Below are 15,796 nucleotides of genomic sequence, written 5' to 3'. Positions count from 1 at the left end.
AAGAAGTGTGTGCTCCTACCGAGCGATTGGGAAAGCATACCCTCAGTGGCCAAATTCAATGCGTGTTAATAACCACTGATGTTAAAACAGTGAGACGAACAATCATTTTCCCTAGTATTTGACTCGTTCCTGTCCCTTCTAATTATTCAGTAAATAGGGTTTTCTGATGGGTACATCTATTCCTGTGGATTCCACACCTTTTGAATATCCCAGTGCGCCAGCATTCCACCGAAATGTTTCTTTCCAGCTCTTCCACGTGGACGAGGACATGATAATGCCCATGGATCCGCGCGAGACTCCACGTGATGTCATCGGAGCCAGAAGAGTCCCTCGTTGGAATGCGGAAGCCAGATCACTATTTTCCACTCCTTCGATGCCTAACTGGTTTTTCCTAGGCTCTTTATAGTGTAGGAGTCTTGCAACATTTTATCTAGGAAATTGCAGCGTTATTGCAGGAAATAATGTCTCCTCCAAGGAAGTCGGGGTTCAAGTCCTGCAGGGAATGTGGGCCTCAGATGACGATCACTGATCCTCATGAATTTGTCTTTGGTGCCTTAGTACAGACCACAACATCATCGCCTGTTCAGAAGATGAATCCAAAGGCGCTGGAAGACAAGGAGAGGCCAAGGCATGGAAGGAGAAGAGAGGTTGTCGGTAGTCTTGTCCTTGGTCGGAGTCGTCAGAGTCTCCCCATTCTTTGAAGTCATCGAAGGGTAAGGATGGCTCCGCCAGTTCAATGTCCCTGCATTGGAAGACTCATAAAGATTGAGGTGAGGTGTCGCTGTCTTCAATGGTCGTTCTTGCATCTCCCTCAAGGCCAAGACCTCCAACTCCACCTGGGTGCCCTAAACCAGAGGCAGAATTGGATCCAGAACCACCTACAGTTCTACCTCTGCCTCCTCAACAGGATCAGAAGTATATATCTTCCCCGGCTCCAGGGGCCAACACTTGGATTTTTCTAAATGCTATGTACAACATTTTTAGCAGGGCAATGGCTCCATCTGGTGTGCCTATGGGTCCCAGGTGTGTGCTTTCCTGTTTTTTGAGTGGTTTTCTATCACATTATTCGCAGGCCCCATTCCTATCATTTATGCCAATGACCAAGGTAACATGGCCGCCTCCGGCGCCAAGAAAGCCGACGGCGACTCCATTGCCAGTAGAAGAAGTCCGACAGGAGTCTCTGGTGCCGGTCGTGCCCTCTCCGATGTCGGATGGATCCGCATTGGCATTGTAACACTCGATGCCAGTACCACTGGATTCCACTATGCAGGTACCCTAGTCACTGGCACTGTTACCGATGTCACCAACGCCTAGGTTGAAGCATAGATTTCAAAGAGAAGCGCAGAGGCTTCTGGAAGTGGAACAGTACTTGTTTGATGAAAGAGCTCCAGATTTAAAAGAAGGGGCAATAGTATCGCTTGATCCTGAGTTTGAGGGTCTGGGGGTAGCAAGCGGCCTAGACACTTCTCTGAAATGGGTGTTATTGTCCCCAAAAGTCATTCCTCTACCTGAGGTCACATCGTACCATTCTGTGATCAGAAAGGTGGCTCAGACGTAATTGCCTCTTCCATCTACTGACCTCAAGTCTAATTTGTTGACCGAGGTACTACATTATTCTTCTTCGTCATCAGGGCCTTTATTGCCATTTAATGTAGTTTTAACTGAGTCTGTGGTGGAGATTTGGTAGAAGCCTGTGTCGTCTTCTGCAGTATCGAGACCCGTTGCGAGGAGATAAAAGTCTCTTAAAGCAACTCAGACACTCACTCACATACATACGCATACAGTCACACAACCACTTATAAAATATATGTTAGAAATAGCATCACTCATTAATAGGACACGTACTATACTAATTTAAGTAATGTAGTTTACTTTTTCTCGTAACACTCAATTTTTTAGAACAAATTTACACTTAATGAATGATGTCATTAGTGATGTCATCAGGGATGTCATCAGTGATGTCATTGACCATATCAGGAGTGATATAATATGTGAGGTCATAAGCAGTGTAGAGAGGCAGGGTAAGTTATAATTAGCTCAGGTAACTACAACTGCTGAATATCTCAGGTTTTGTACAAGTTATATGTCATCCTAAAAATAACGTCCCTGTAACCTTTGGCTTTCATAATCAATTAATATATACCTTTGGTTTAAAGTCTGCCATATGCTTTTGCATTTGTGATGCTAGTTCCCCCCCATCCACCTCAAAGGCATGAAAAAAATAGGTGGAAACTGACGTCCACATGCCGACAAGGGCATGTTATAGCTCAGAACTTGTCACACACAGTCGTGTGTGGAGCCATGGGCATTATGATGTGCTCCTCAATGTGGGAGAGCTGGAAAGAAGTGTTTCTATGGATTGTTTTTGCATTGGGATATTCAGAAGATTATGCAACTGTAGGCGTGGGAGGGGGGCTGGGGACACTCTCGGTGGTGACAACAGGTGACTCAACAGTAACTTGACCAGTATATTTCTTCAAACTCGCTTTTATTTTTATGGTACGTTTTGTACGGAACGTTAGTCTCTCCCTCGCAAACTCGAGGTTATCCGTGGTGGTGGTCGTCGGTACACGCGGGGCAATAAGCGCTGAAAGTTCTTTAGGCTTCCAGGGGGATGCAGGTTGATCCTAGTGGTCTGGTCTCTAGGTGCAGCGTCGCGGATACCCCAGGCAAGGGACGGCCTCAGGATTCAGTTCCCCGGTGCAGCAGTATGGAAGAAAGGACAGAGGGAGGCCGTTAGTCGCTATATCCGACAAGCGTATTCACCCAATGGGATCCCGTGGTAGTGAGGGGCACCGGTGTAGTTTACAAGCACACTAGTGATGGGTGTTCGTACTGGGAGTGAGAGTGAGGGAAAAAGGAATAGGTAAGGTACGGGTATCGGGTAGCGGAAAGGGGGGGTTCGGGTAGCACAGAGGAAAAAAACACACACAGGGGACTTTTTATACTATTCACAAGGGGCACTCTTTCTCCCCACCCAAGCCGCCCAACGCCGCCGTACCTGGCTAAGCCACACTCCTCCCTCGGGAGCGTGGCACGACGGAACACAGGGTCGTTGGCCTCCTGGCTTTCCTTCGTTTTCCCGTCCTCCGTTTTCTACTCCGTCTCTTCTCTCCTCCGTTCGGTGTTCCTCGCGTTCTCTGTCCCTCGGCTCGCTGGTGACGTCACACGCCGCGTATAGGGCTTCCCCTGTTTCCATCCATCCAGGACTGTCCACGTCGGCAGTAGGCGGGGCCTCACTGCAGTCATCATACGCCCACTTAAAGGGACCTGTGGATGTTTCTTCGGTCTGATCCTGTTCCCATTCATCCCTCGGGTTGCAGTCTGTAGAGCAGAAGGGGCACACTATGTGTGACATTTTCATAATTTGAGTTTAATTATGATTGACATTTCAACGACTAAGAGTGACACTTGCTCTGGAGCAAAAATCAAGCAATGAAGATGAGAGAAACATATACATTTCAGAAATTACACCCATTTGAGCAACAAGAAACTCTAAGAAGATCTTACAACTGCTGGGAAGCACCAGAAATGGAAAAACGCGAATCTGAGACACACTGCGTGACTGGAGTGCTCAGTAACCAAGGTCAGGCAGGCACTGCTGCTGCTCAGAAGATGGTCTGATCATTCATGACCACGCACTAGCCTAAAAAGCACATTTTATAGCATTGGTCAGCTTGATATTGAAACTCACCTCACAATCCTAACCCTCCTGCATCTCTCCCACCCCACAGAACAATTACTAAACCAGATATACAACACAAAAACCAACATACCCTATAACACACCAGTCCTGTTGGTGTAACGTATGAGATGCATGAGTAATTAATACATATTTTGTTGTGAATTAGAGTTTAAAATGATGGAATTCAAAATGATGGAATTCTAAAAATGTTAGACTATGATTTGAACATTTCTAAGGGGTGTGGAAGGGAAGCAGTCTTCTGAGTGCTTCAATCTATCACGTTTCTCCTTCATACTGTCTTCAGCATTTTCTCACTTTGTACACTTTCATTCTTTCTCTCCCAACATGTCTCTGAATTTGTCCATAAGCACTTCAGGTCTAACTGTTGTTAAAATGTACAGAAACACAAGAGTTGGTGAAAGGAAATAATCATCAGGAATGCAATATAGAGTAAACCATCTGAAATGTAAGCTGGCGCTGCGTGTGTGTCGTGGATTGCCTTCATTTAGGGTGCTAGGTTTTCTTAAACAATCGTTTAGCACTCTTCGAGAACTTCCACTGCCAGTCACAGTAGTCGCTCTGCTGGTTTTGCTGCAGAGTGGACTGGCCTCCGTGGACAATGATCTGCTCTCTGAGTCACACCGGCTGCTGGAACCGAAATTGAGTTTGAGGGCTGGAGGGAGCGCTCCACCGACTACCAGGAGGCCCTTTGGTAATTGCAACGTAAGGGGAAAAAACATCCTGCCTACACAACTCAAGTTTAGAAGCAGGGACAGCCTTAGTAAGGCAGCCCGCTAAAAAACAAACGCCCCGGTTTCGCCTGGAATGACTACTAGTGCACAGTAGTGACTGACTGGGGTGCCTTGCCAGCTTTTACAACCGAAGGCTAAACACCACCAGATCCGCGTGGGTGCTGCAGCCAGTGCCCCGTTCGGATAATGAAACAAGTTAAAATTGTTTTCTTTCATGTGTTGAGCAGCACATGAAGAAAGCCTGACAGTGAGGCGGCGCAACATTGCATGCTAAAATAAAAGGGGTCATGAACATGAATGACAAAGCTCACCTCTCGGAGCCGGGCCAGCTCAAATCTATATTACACAGCATTGATTAAGTCCGAGAAGATCCACGCGCGGGATGAGTTTAAGTTACAAGCCAGCAGCTCCCTCGGCTACAGGCTGCCAGGCAGCAGGTGATTGAAACGACAGAACACCGGCGATGAGAGGGCCTGGCCCGCCTATGGGATCCATGGTACCACCCATGCGGTAATGCAAGCAGCGTGCACATTGCAGCTTAACTTTAAATGCTGCCCGCTCTCGGCACGGCCTTATTATAAAAGTAATTATGAAAAGGGGGTGGTGATGGACAGAGTATCTGAATTAAGCAAGACACTCCTACCCAGTCAAGAGATCAGGGCTTGATCCATCACCGTTTTTTAGCTCACTGCACCATCCTAGCTCAGAACCTGGCTACATGCAAATTAGTCTGTCCCTGGCCCAATGCATCATGGGAACAGGGCAGACCAAACTACCAAGCCAATTCTTATACTGGAAAGGAAACAAGCTTCCGGGGACCGGTTTCTGGCATTACAGCCGTCTTCGGCCCGGCTTGCTTGAATCCTGATGGTGCAGTGAGCAAGGGACTCATGTCTGAGCATACCCTTCCACACTTATGGTGGACAAAATAATTATGAAAAGGGGTGGTGATGGACAGAGTATCTGAATTAAGCAAGACACTCCTACCCAGTCAAGAGATCAGGGCTTGATCCATAACTGTTTTTTAGCTCACTGCACCATCCCAGCTCAGAACCTGGCTACATGCAAATTAGTCAGACTAATTTGCATATAGCCAAGTTCTGAGCTGGGATGGTGCAGTGAGCTAAAAAATGGTGATGGATCAAGCCCTGATCTTTGGACTGGGGAAGAGTGGTCTGCTTAATTCAGACACTCTGTTCATCACCACCCCCTTTTCTGAATTATTATAAAAGTGACTTGCCATTGGTCACTGAAAGTGACGTCAAAGTTTTCCCGGCCGTGTTTTTCGGGCGTGTTGTTACACTGTAGGGCAGTACTGCCGCGCACATGAACCACCTGCCTGCCGGGAACTGGCGCATCACGCGCTGACACTTCCTTTCAGGACCAGAACGTGGGCTCACACCCCACCACTGTTACTGGGTCTGTGCTGGTAGCGGCGGGAGCAGCAGAGCCGGCGCACTGGTGTCACAGGCACCAGAGCAGGCGCTAGGAGCCTGACTTAGCCAGTTTCAACACTGGTAAAGCGGAGTGAAACTGGTATTAATTTCATATTCGTGACAATGCATTTCAGTGTGGTGATGCGGAACACCACACTGAAATGTGTTAGAGTCACGCCTGGTGCGTGATACTTGGCAGGCCTGCCTTTCGGGACTCAAGGTGCTGGGGGCCGTCGTGGAAATTAAGTGAGCTATTGCCCAGTGTCACATGGTGCTGAGCTGAGCTGTCGCTGGAGCCAGGGATCGAACCCTGAACCCTGTGCTCCGAAGTCCGCTGCCCTGGCTGCTGCACCACACCACTCCACTTGGTCAGTGAAGAAGTGTGTGCTCCTACCGAGCGATTGGGAAAGCATACCCTCAGTGGCCAAATTCAATGCGTGTTAATAACCACTGATGTTAAAACAGTGAGACGAACAATCATTTTCCCTAGTATTTGACTCGTTCCTGTCCCTTCTAATTATTCAGTAAATAGGGTTTTCTGATGGGTACATCTATTCCTGTGGATTCCACACCTTTTGAATATCCCAGTGCGCCAGCATTCCACCGAAATGTTTCTTTCCAGCTCTTCCACGTGGACGAGGACATGATAATGCCCATGGATCCGCGCGAGACTCCACGTGATGTCATCGGAGCCAGAAGAGTCCCTCGTTGGAATGCGGAAGCCAGATCACTATTTTCCACTCCTTCGATGCCTAACTGGTTTTTCCTAGGCTCTTTATAGTGTAGGAGTCTTGCAACATTTTATCTAGGAAATTGCAGCGTTATTGCAGGAAATAATGTCTCCTCCAAGGAAGTCGGGGTTCAAGTCCTGCAGGGAATGTGGGCCTCAGATGACGATCACTGATCCTCATGAATTTGTCTTTGGTGCCTTAGTACAGACCACAACATCATCGCCTGTTCAGAAGATGAATCCAAAGGCGCTGGAAGACAAGGAGAGGCCAAGGCATGGAAGGAGAAGAGAGGTTGTCGGTAGTCTTGTCCTTGGTCGGAGTCGTCAGAGTCTCCCCATTCTTTGAAGTCATCGAAGGGTAAGGATGGCTCCGCCAGTTCAATGTCCCTGCATTGGAAGACTCATAAAGATTGAGGTGAGGTGTCGCTGTCTTCAATGGTCGTTCTTGCATCTCCCTCAAGGCCAAGACCTCCAACTCCACCTGGGTGCCCTAAACCAGAGGCAGAATTGGATCCAGAACCACCTACAGTTCTACCTCTGCCTCCTCAACAGGATCAGAAGTATATATCTTCCCCGGCTCCAGGGGCCAACACTTGGATTTTTCTAAATGCTATGTACAACATTTTTAGCAGGGCAATGGCTCCATCTGGTGTGCCTATGGGTCCCAGGTGTGTGCTTTCCTGTTTTTTGAGTGGTTTTCTATCACATTATTCGCAGGCCCCATTCCTATCATTTATGCCAATGACCAAGGTAACATGGCCGCCTCCGGCGCCAAGAAAGCCGACGGCGACTCCATTGCCAGTAGAAGAAGTCCGACAGGAGTCTCTGGTGCCGGTCGTGCCCTCTCCGATGTCGGATGGATCCGCATTGGCATTGTAACACTCGATGCCAGTACCACTGGATCCCACTATGCAGGTACCCTAGTCACTGGCACTGTTACCGATGTCACCAACGCCTAGGTTGAAGCATAGATTTCAAAGAGAAGCGCAGAGGCTTCTGGAAGCGGAACAGTACTTGTTTGATGAAAGAGCTCCAGATTTAAAAGAAGGGGCAATAGTATCGCTTGATCCTGAGTTTGAGGGTCTGGGGGTAGCAAGCGGCCTAGACACTTCTCTGAAATGGGTGTTATTGTCCCCAAAAGTCATTCCTCTACCTGAGGTCACATCGTACCATTCTGTGATCAGAAAGGTGGCTCAGACGTAATTGCCTCTTCCATCTACTGACCTCAAGTCTAATTTGTTGACCGAGGTACTACATTATTCTTCTTCGTCATCAGGGCCTTTATTGCCATTTAATGTAGTTTTAACTGAGTCTGTGGTGGAGATTTGGTAGAAGCCTGTGTCGTCTTCTGCAGTATCGAGACCCGTTGCGAGGAGATAAAAGTCTCTTAAAGCAACTCAGACACTCACTCACATACATACGCATACAGTCACACAACCACTTATAAAATATATGTTAGAAATAGCATCACTCATTAATAGGACACGTACTATACTAATTTAAGTAATGTAGTTTACTTTTTCTCGTAACACTCAATTTTTTAGAACAAATTTACACTTAATGAATGATGTCATTAGTGATGTCATCAGGGATGTCATCAGTGATGTCATTGACCATATCAGGAGTGATATAATATGTGAGGTCATAAGCAGTGTAGAGAGGCAGGGTAAGTTATAATTAGCTCAGGTAACTACAACTGCTGAATATCTCAGGTTTTGTACAAGTTATATGTCATCCTAAAAATAACGTCCCTGTAACCTTTGGCTTTCATAATCAATTAATATATACCTTTGGTTTAAAGTCTGCCATATGCTTTTGCATTTGTGATGCTAGTTCCCCCCCATCCACCTCAAAGGCATGAAAAAAATAGGTGGAAACTGACGTCCACATGCCGACAAGGGCATGTTATAGCTCAGAACTTGTCACACACAGTCGTGTGTGGAGCCATGGGCATTATGATGTGCTCCTCAATGTGGGAGAGCTGGAAAGAAGTGTTTCTATGGATTGTTTTTGCATTGGGATATTCAGAAGATTATGCAACTGTAGGCGTGGGAGGGGGGCTGGGGACACTCTCGGTGGTGACAACAGGTGACTCAACAGTAACTTGACCAGTATATTTCTTCAAACTCGCTTTTATTTTTATGGTACGTTTTGTACGGAACGTTAGTCTCTCCCTCGCAAACTCGAGGTTATCCGTGGTGGTGGTCGTCGGTACACGCGGGGCAATAAGCGCTGAAAGTTCTTTAGGCTTCCAGGGGGATGCAGGTTGATCCTAGTGGTCTGGTCTCTAGGTGCAGCGTCGCGGATACCCCAGGCAAGGGACGGCCTCAGGATTCAGTTCCCCGGTGCAGCAGTATGGAAGAAAGGACAGAGGGAGGCCGTTAGTCGCTATATCCGACAAGCGTATTCACCCAATGGGATCCCGTGGTAGTGAGGGGCACCGGTGTAGTTTACAAGCACACTAGTGATGGGTGTTCGTACTGGGAGTGAGAGTGAGGGAAAAAGGAATAGGTAAGGTACGGGTATCGGGTAGCGGAAAGGGGGGGTTCGGGTAGCACAGAGGAAAAAAACACACACAGGGGACTTTTTATACTATTCACAAGGGGCACTCTTTCTCCCCACCCAAGCCGCCCAACGCCGCCGTACCTGGCTAAGCCACACTCCTCCCTCGGGAGCGTGGCACGACGGAACACAGGGTCGTTGGCCTCCTGGCTTTCCTTCGTTTTCCCGTCCTCCGTTTTCTACTCCGTCTCTTCTCTCCTCCGTTCGGTGTTCCTCGCGTTCTCTGTCCCTCGGCTCGCTGGTGACGTCACACGCCGCGTATAGGGCTTCCCCTGTTTTCATCCATCCAGGACTGTCCACGTCGGCAGTAGGCGGGGCCTCACTGCAGTCATCATACGCCCACTTAAAGGGACCTGTGGATGTTTCTTCGGTCTGATCCTGTTCCCATTCATCCCTCGGGTTGCAGTCTGTAGAGCAGAAGGGGCACAATCAGGGTTCCACCAGTCTTCCCGGCTTCCCGCCCTGACCCCGTTACAGCAACCTACAGGTAGATACTGTATCCACCAAAATAAGCGTTACCGAAGGTAAGTAACTTGTTTCGCCCTTTTGACACTAAAACGTCCATGACGCCTTAGGTGCTGCTGTACCATCAAATTGAGTTCTTCCTCAGTAATTGTTGAACTATGGAACTAGTTTACCTCTCTTTCACTGTGGTGACACTAAATTGTTACACTGATAGGTCGAGCCTTCCTCAACATGTTTGTGGTGATGGAGGTGCCATATGTTCTATTCACACCAGAACGTGGCATCTGGGACCAGGGATAGACTTCTTTCTTCGGACACCTGTGTAGCGTGACCCAGGGCCAGATTTAGAGTTTGGCAGCCAGGATACTCTGTCACAATGCAGTACCCTGTTTGCAAAACCAATGGTCCACTCGCTGCCATATTTCTAATGGCGGTGCTTTTCTGGCTCCACTGTTTGAAAGCTTACTCTGATGACTTTTGGGCCATTGAAGTAAGAGATCAGATCTCCTTCCTTGCTTAGACGTGAACAGTCCGATGGGTTTTATCGGTCTGTCACCACCAGGATAAAATTTGAAGCTATTGAATGGAAAGAAAAGAAAAATTACCCTGGCACACTGAGACAAATCTCCTAGTGTGTTGAAGGTCATTAGTGTTTTGTTTTTCAATTATAAACTTCTGCTTTGGGGTTTGCTTTTGAGTTTTTGAAACAGACATTTTGGCACACTTCTGCTTGAAAGATGACCTGCATACCAAACAGCCAATTCCTTCTGAGTAGCTGCCATGCGACGACGCCTCCGCAAGCAAAGAGATCACAATTGGGCCAGCAGCGATCTCTAAATATGACAGACAGAGTCTGGCCAGTTTGGTGGATGTTCTCCACCACCCTGATAGACAGAAAGCCAGCCACCAAACATTAAATCAGCCCCCCTGCTTGTGAAGCGGGAGGGGTTGCATCAGGAGTTAAGCCAATGTTCCATGGTAAGTGTGTTCTTGTTGAGTAGATTGTTAACAACGCATGTCATCACTCGTCCTCTTCCCCCTTCCCAGCAGTCGGGTCTCACTACCATTAACCACAGTAGGTAGTTGAAAAGGAGCAGTTCACCCAGGTCAGTAAGCGAGGGACTGCACTTCAAGAAGCAGAGGAGACCAGGTTCTTTAAAGCCTCCAGCATTATGCCACGGCTCACTGTTGCCTAGAAGGTGTAGAAAGATGTGCAAATAAGTTTGAGGATTTAGTGTTCACGGAGTCATCCTCCAGCCACCTACAGCAGTCCACTAGTGTTGGGTCAGTTGCCTCTGACCGTTCGTCTCAAACTCAGAAATATGTATTTCATTTTTTACTCCATGTGGCACAAACTCTTCATTACCACTTGAGTACATGCTGTTCATTCAACTATCCCACATTTGTACAGGGATGGGTGCTGGGAGGGGCACATTTGCTCTATTCTTTTGGGATTATTATTATCACATTTCAGCATAATGAAGACAAGAGGTTGATCACCTCATACATGATGCTGTTGAAAAAGTCAGCAGTTATCCAGAACACATGCCTCATTGTACGCCATGCTTATGAGCAAGCCAAATGGGCCAGTTGCAGCTGGGGAGGCCTGACCCAACCAGTCCCAGTATTTGTATGCACCACATGAATTGGTATGGTTTCAGCCCCTTCTAACAGCTGTGCCATCTTTTCTTCTGGCTCGTCCAGTACCAGCGCTTCAGAGACTGTAGCTGGCAGCAAAGCCTTGTAAGTTGAAGAAGACAGACCACATTGACTGGAGAGAGATCAATCAATCAATCAATCATGGGTATTTGTATAGCACGCTACTCACCCAGAAGGGTCTCAAGGCGCTGGGGGGGAGGGGTCCTTTATTGCTCGAAGAGCCAGGTCTTGAGGAGCTTCCTGAAGGAGAGATGATCCTGGGTCAGCCGGAGGTGGATCGGGAGGGAGTTCGATGTCTTGGCTGCCAGGTAGGAGAAAGATTTTTCCCCGGCGGTGGCTTTGCGATGCGTGGTACGGCGGCGAGGGCGAGGCTGGTCGATCGTAGCTGGCGGGTGGGTGCGTAGAAGGTCAGGCGGTTGTTGAGGTACTTGGGGCCCAGGTCATGGAGTGCCTTGTGTGTGTGGGTGAGGAGCCTGAACGTGATCCTCTTACTGACGGGGAGCCAGTTGAGGTCTCTCAGATGGCCGAAGATGTGGCTGTGTCGGGGGATGTCCAGGACGAGTCGTGCGGAGGCGTTCTGGATGCGCTGGAGTCTTTTCTGAAGTTTGGCTGTGGTTCCAGCGTAGAGGGTGTTTCCGTAGTCCAGTTGGCTGGTGACGAGTGCCTGGGTGACCGTCTTCCTGGTATCGGTGGGGATCCACCGGAAGATCTTACGGAGCATGCGCAGGGTGTTGAAGCAAGATGACGAGATGGCGTTGACTTGTCTGAACATCGAGAGGGAGGAGTCCAGGATGAAGTCCAGGTTGCGTGCGTAGTCCATTGGTTTTGGGGTGGTGCCCAGGGCAGGGGGCCACCAGGAGTTGTCCCAGGTGGAGGGCGATGATCGCAGGATGAGGACTTCCGTTTTGTCTGAGTTCAGTTTCAGGGTGCTGTTCTTCATCCATTCGGTTACGTCTTTCATCCCTTCGTGTAGGCTGGTTCTGGCGGTGGCGGGGTCGTTGGTGAGGGAGAGGACCAGCTGGGTGTCGTCGGCATAGGAGATGATGTTGAGGTTGTGTTTGCGTGCGATGGCTGCGAGAGGGCTCATGTAGACGTTGAAGAGGGTTGGGCTGAGTGAAAACCCTTGTGGTACTCCGCAGATGACTTCAGTGGCCTTGGATCTGAACGGGGGAGGCGGACTCTCTGGGTTCTTCCGGCGAGGAACGAGATGATCCACTCCAGTGCCTTCTCTCGGATTCTGATGTTGCTGAGGCGCTGTACTAGGGTGCGGTGGCAGACAGTGTCGAACGCTGCAGAGAGGTCCAGGAGGATGAGGGCCGCTGTTTCCCCGTTGTCGAGCAGGGATCTGATGTCGTCAGTGGCTGCGATGAGGGCGGTCTCGGTGCTGTGGTTGGCTCTGAAGCCGGACTGCGAAGGGTCGAGGGATCCGTTCGCCTCGAGGAAGGCGGCAAACTGTCTGTTGACGGCCTTTTCGATTACTTTGGCAGGAAAAGGGAGGAGCGAGATGAGGCGGTAGTTCTTGAGGTCGGTGGGGTCCGCTGTTGGTTTCTTCAGGAGGGCACTGAGCTCGGCGTGCTTCCAGGTCTCCGGGAGGTGGCGGTGTTGAAGGAGGTGTTGATGATGTCCCGGATTTGGGGTGCGATGATGGAGTCGGCCTTGTTGAAGAGGTGGTGGGGGCAGAGGTCGGTTGGTGATCCGAGTGGATGGTGTTCATCGTGCGGGTGGTGTCCTCAGTGCTGATCGGGGTCCAGGAGCAGAGAGTGGTGGTGGGGGGCGTTGGTTCGGTGGTTGGGTGCGCGATTGGTGCGTCGAAACTGTTGTGTATATCGGCGATCTTGCAGTGGAAGAACGAGGCGAGTGAGTCGCAGAGGTCTTGCGAGGGAGTGATGTTGTTGCTTCCGGCGCTGGGGTTGGAGAACTCTTTGACGATGCTTAAGAGTTCCTGGCTGTTGTGGGCGCTGTTGTCCAGTCGTTCTTTGAATGCAGTCTTCTTGGTGGTGTGGAAGTTTAGGTCCCCTAGGAGGATGTAGTCGGTGGAGGGGAGGGCGTGCGGGCTGATGAAGTCGGTGATGTCTTCGCTGAATTGTGTGCGTGGTCCCCGGGGTCTGTAGATGAGGGTGCCTCTGAGGGTGGTCTTGGGTCGGTGTGTATCAGGAAGTGGAGGTGTTCGGCGGCAGTGAAGGTGTCGTCGGGGTTGGTCATGATGCCGATGGTGTTCTTGTGTACGATGGCAATGCCTCCTCCAGTCTGGTTGACGCGGTCCTTCCGGGTGATCTTGTATCCGTCCGGGATGGCTATGGCGATATCAGGCGCTGAGGAGGCGTTCATCCAGGTTTCTGTGAGGAAGGCGACGTCAGGTGACGTTGTGTCGAGCAGGTTCCAGAGTTCGATGGCGTGTCTGTGGACGGAGCGGGTGTTGAGCAGGATGCACTTGAGGTGGTTGTTGTTGGTACTCGGCTTGTCGGGTGCGGTGCAGGTCCGGAGGCAGGTTAATTTGCAGGCTTGGCAGGTGAAGGGTCCATGGGACCATTTCGGTATGGCTCGGTAGCAGGTGGGGTTGCGGCCGACGTTGAGTGCGTGGAGGGTGGAGGGGTCGTAGGTCTGTCATATGGTCTTGCGTCGTCGGCGGCCAGGGGTCCTGGCGCTGGGCGCAGTCCAGGCGCAGAGGGGCGCAGACGGGCTTGCCTTTGGCGCACAATCGGCACGCCCGCTGCACGTGTACGCCGTGCGTCTTCCATATGAGGGGCTGAGGGAGGGAGGAGCAGCTGGGAGGCGGGAGCAGGGTGGCGAATGGGAGCGTCGGGATGGCGGGACCGCAGGGAGCAGCGGCGGGAAACGAGTGCGAGGCGGGAGGGCACTGAAGGCAAGGGGGAGCGAGGGGAAACACCAAATGACAAATAACAATAGAACGAAAACAAAATGGTAACAGCAGTCAAAAGGGAAGCGGGGGGAAACTAATGTTCAAGACAGAGGGGTAGAAACGGCGAACTTACAGCAGGGTAAAAAACGGCAGACTCACAGGCACAGGGGAGACGAGAAATGCAGGCGGAAACCAGCGGGCAGAGCGCAATGCACAGCACGAGGAGGACCACGCGGGCGACCTATCTGGAGACAGGGTCAAAGGTCGCAGGGATGTACATATGGCAAACCTCTTTATCATGCCCACGCATAACTGATTGGCTTTGCACGGGTATGCTGAAACAAGAAAAAGAATATTAACTCACTGGCTTGCTGCTGCACACAGGTGAATGTTTTGCCAATGTGCAACATTTCGCCACCACCTTGTGTGTTTTGTTGTTCGCCCTATATGCGGAGGGTATGCCCAGACTTGAGTCCTGTGCTCATTACGCTACTGTACTCAAGCTATTCTGGCTGATCAGAGCTGATATTCAGAAACCGGTCCTAGGATGCTTGATTCCAGTCCAGGGAAGACATGGCTTGGCAGTTCAGGCTGGATTGTTCCCATGAGGCACAGGGTCAAGACTGATTTGCATATGGCCATGCCTGATATGGGGTGGCTTGGTGAGCACAATAACAATGGATTAAACCCAGATCTGTGCCTGGGGGTGAATGTTTTGCCAATGTGCAACATTCCGTCCATCACCTTGTTTGTTTTGCTGTTCGCCCTATGTGGGAAGGGTATGCCCACGCATGGGTCCTGTGCTCTATCTTGGCTGATGAGGGCTGATAGCCAGAAACCAGTCCTAGGATGCTTGATTCCGGTCCAGGGAAGACGTGTCTTGGCAGTTCAGGCAGGATTGTTCCCATGAGGCACAGGGTCAAGACTGATTTGCATATACCCATGCCTGAACTGGGGTGGCGTGGTGAGCAAAATAACGATGGATTAAACCCAGATCTGTCACTGGGGGTGAATGTTTTTCCAATGTGCAACATTCCGTCCATCACCTTGTGTGTTTTGCTGCATACAGTGGGTACGGGAGGCAGGCTCATAGAATCCTGCTACTTAGCACACCTGACTGCATCAGTGTTAACAGTATTTCTGCAGTCGATAAATCAATACTTGCTTTCGTGTGCACAGCAACTGTTTCAATTAATTATTAGCAAAGTCCTTTTAGCAAAGGAAAAAAGGAAATGTGTTTCTGATTATGATGACTGGCTTTAAATTCAGCAGTATGTTCTCTCCATTCTAACAAGCCTGTCTTTAGTAGGCCTTGAAACTGCCTGCAGCAGTCTTCAGTGTGACTCTATAAAGAGCTCCAAATGAAACCTCTGAATATACATACACCTCAGAAGTAAAATTGGAATTACGTGCCCAGCATAATATTAGCAGGCCTATGGGAAATTTAAGCATTGCATCGAGATTGTACAAAGGCATTTCTATCATGAGAGGTTTTGGGAGGCTTAAACAGCTTGGAGATTTCCGAGTTAGGGCTCATTGTTGTGAGAGGCAATTTGCAAACAGTGGTCACAAATTGTACACTGACTTTTTACATCTAGTCTCTTATTTTGCTGTTTGACCTATGTACTAATAGGTTGTATAGCAAAA

General features: G+C 49.6%; 1 protein-coding gene across 4 annotated transcripts in view; it reads left to right on the top strand.

Annotated features, from left to right (window-relative positions):
* TLN2 (talin 2) overlaps positions 1 to 15,796 on the top strand; it is a 598,939-nt gene that overhangs the window by 399,180 nt on the left and 183,963 nt on the right. The window lies entirely within an intron of this gene.

The sequence above is a fragment of the Lissotriton vulgaris genome, chromosome 2_2, assembly GCF_964263255.1.
Source record: "Lissotriton vulgaris chromosome 2_2, aLisVul1.2, whole genome shotgun sequence".
In the NCBI taxonomy this organism is placed as follows: Eukaryota; Metazoa; Chordata; class Amphibia; order Caudata; family Salamandridae; genus Lissotriton; species Lissotriton vulgaris.
Note: the sequence above shows the minus strand (reverse complement) of the source record. Positions and strands in the feature narration are given on the sequence as shown.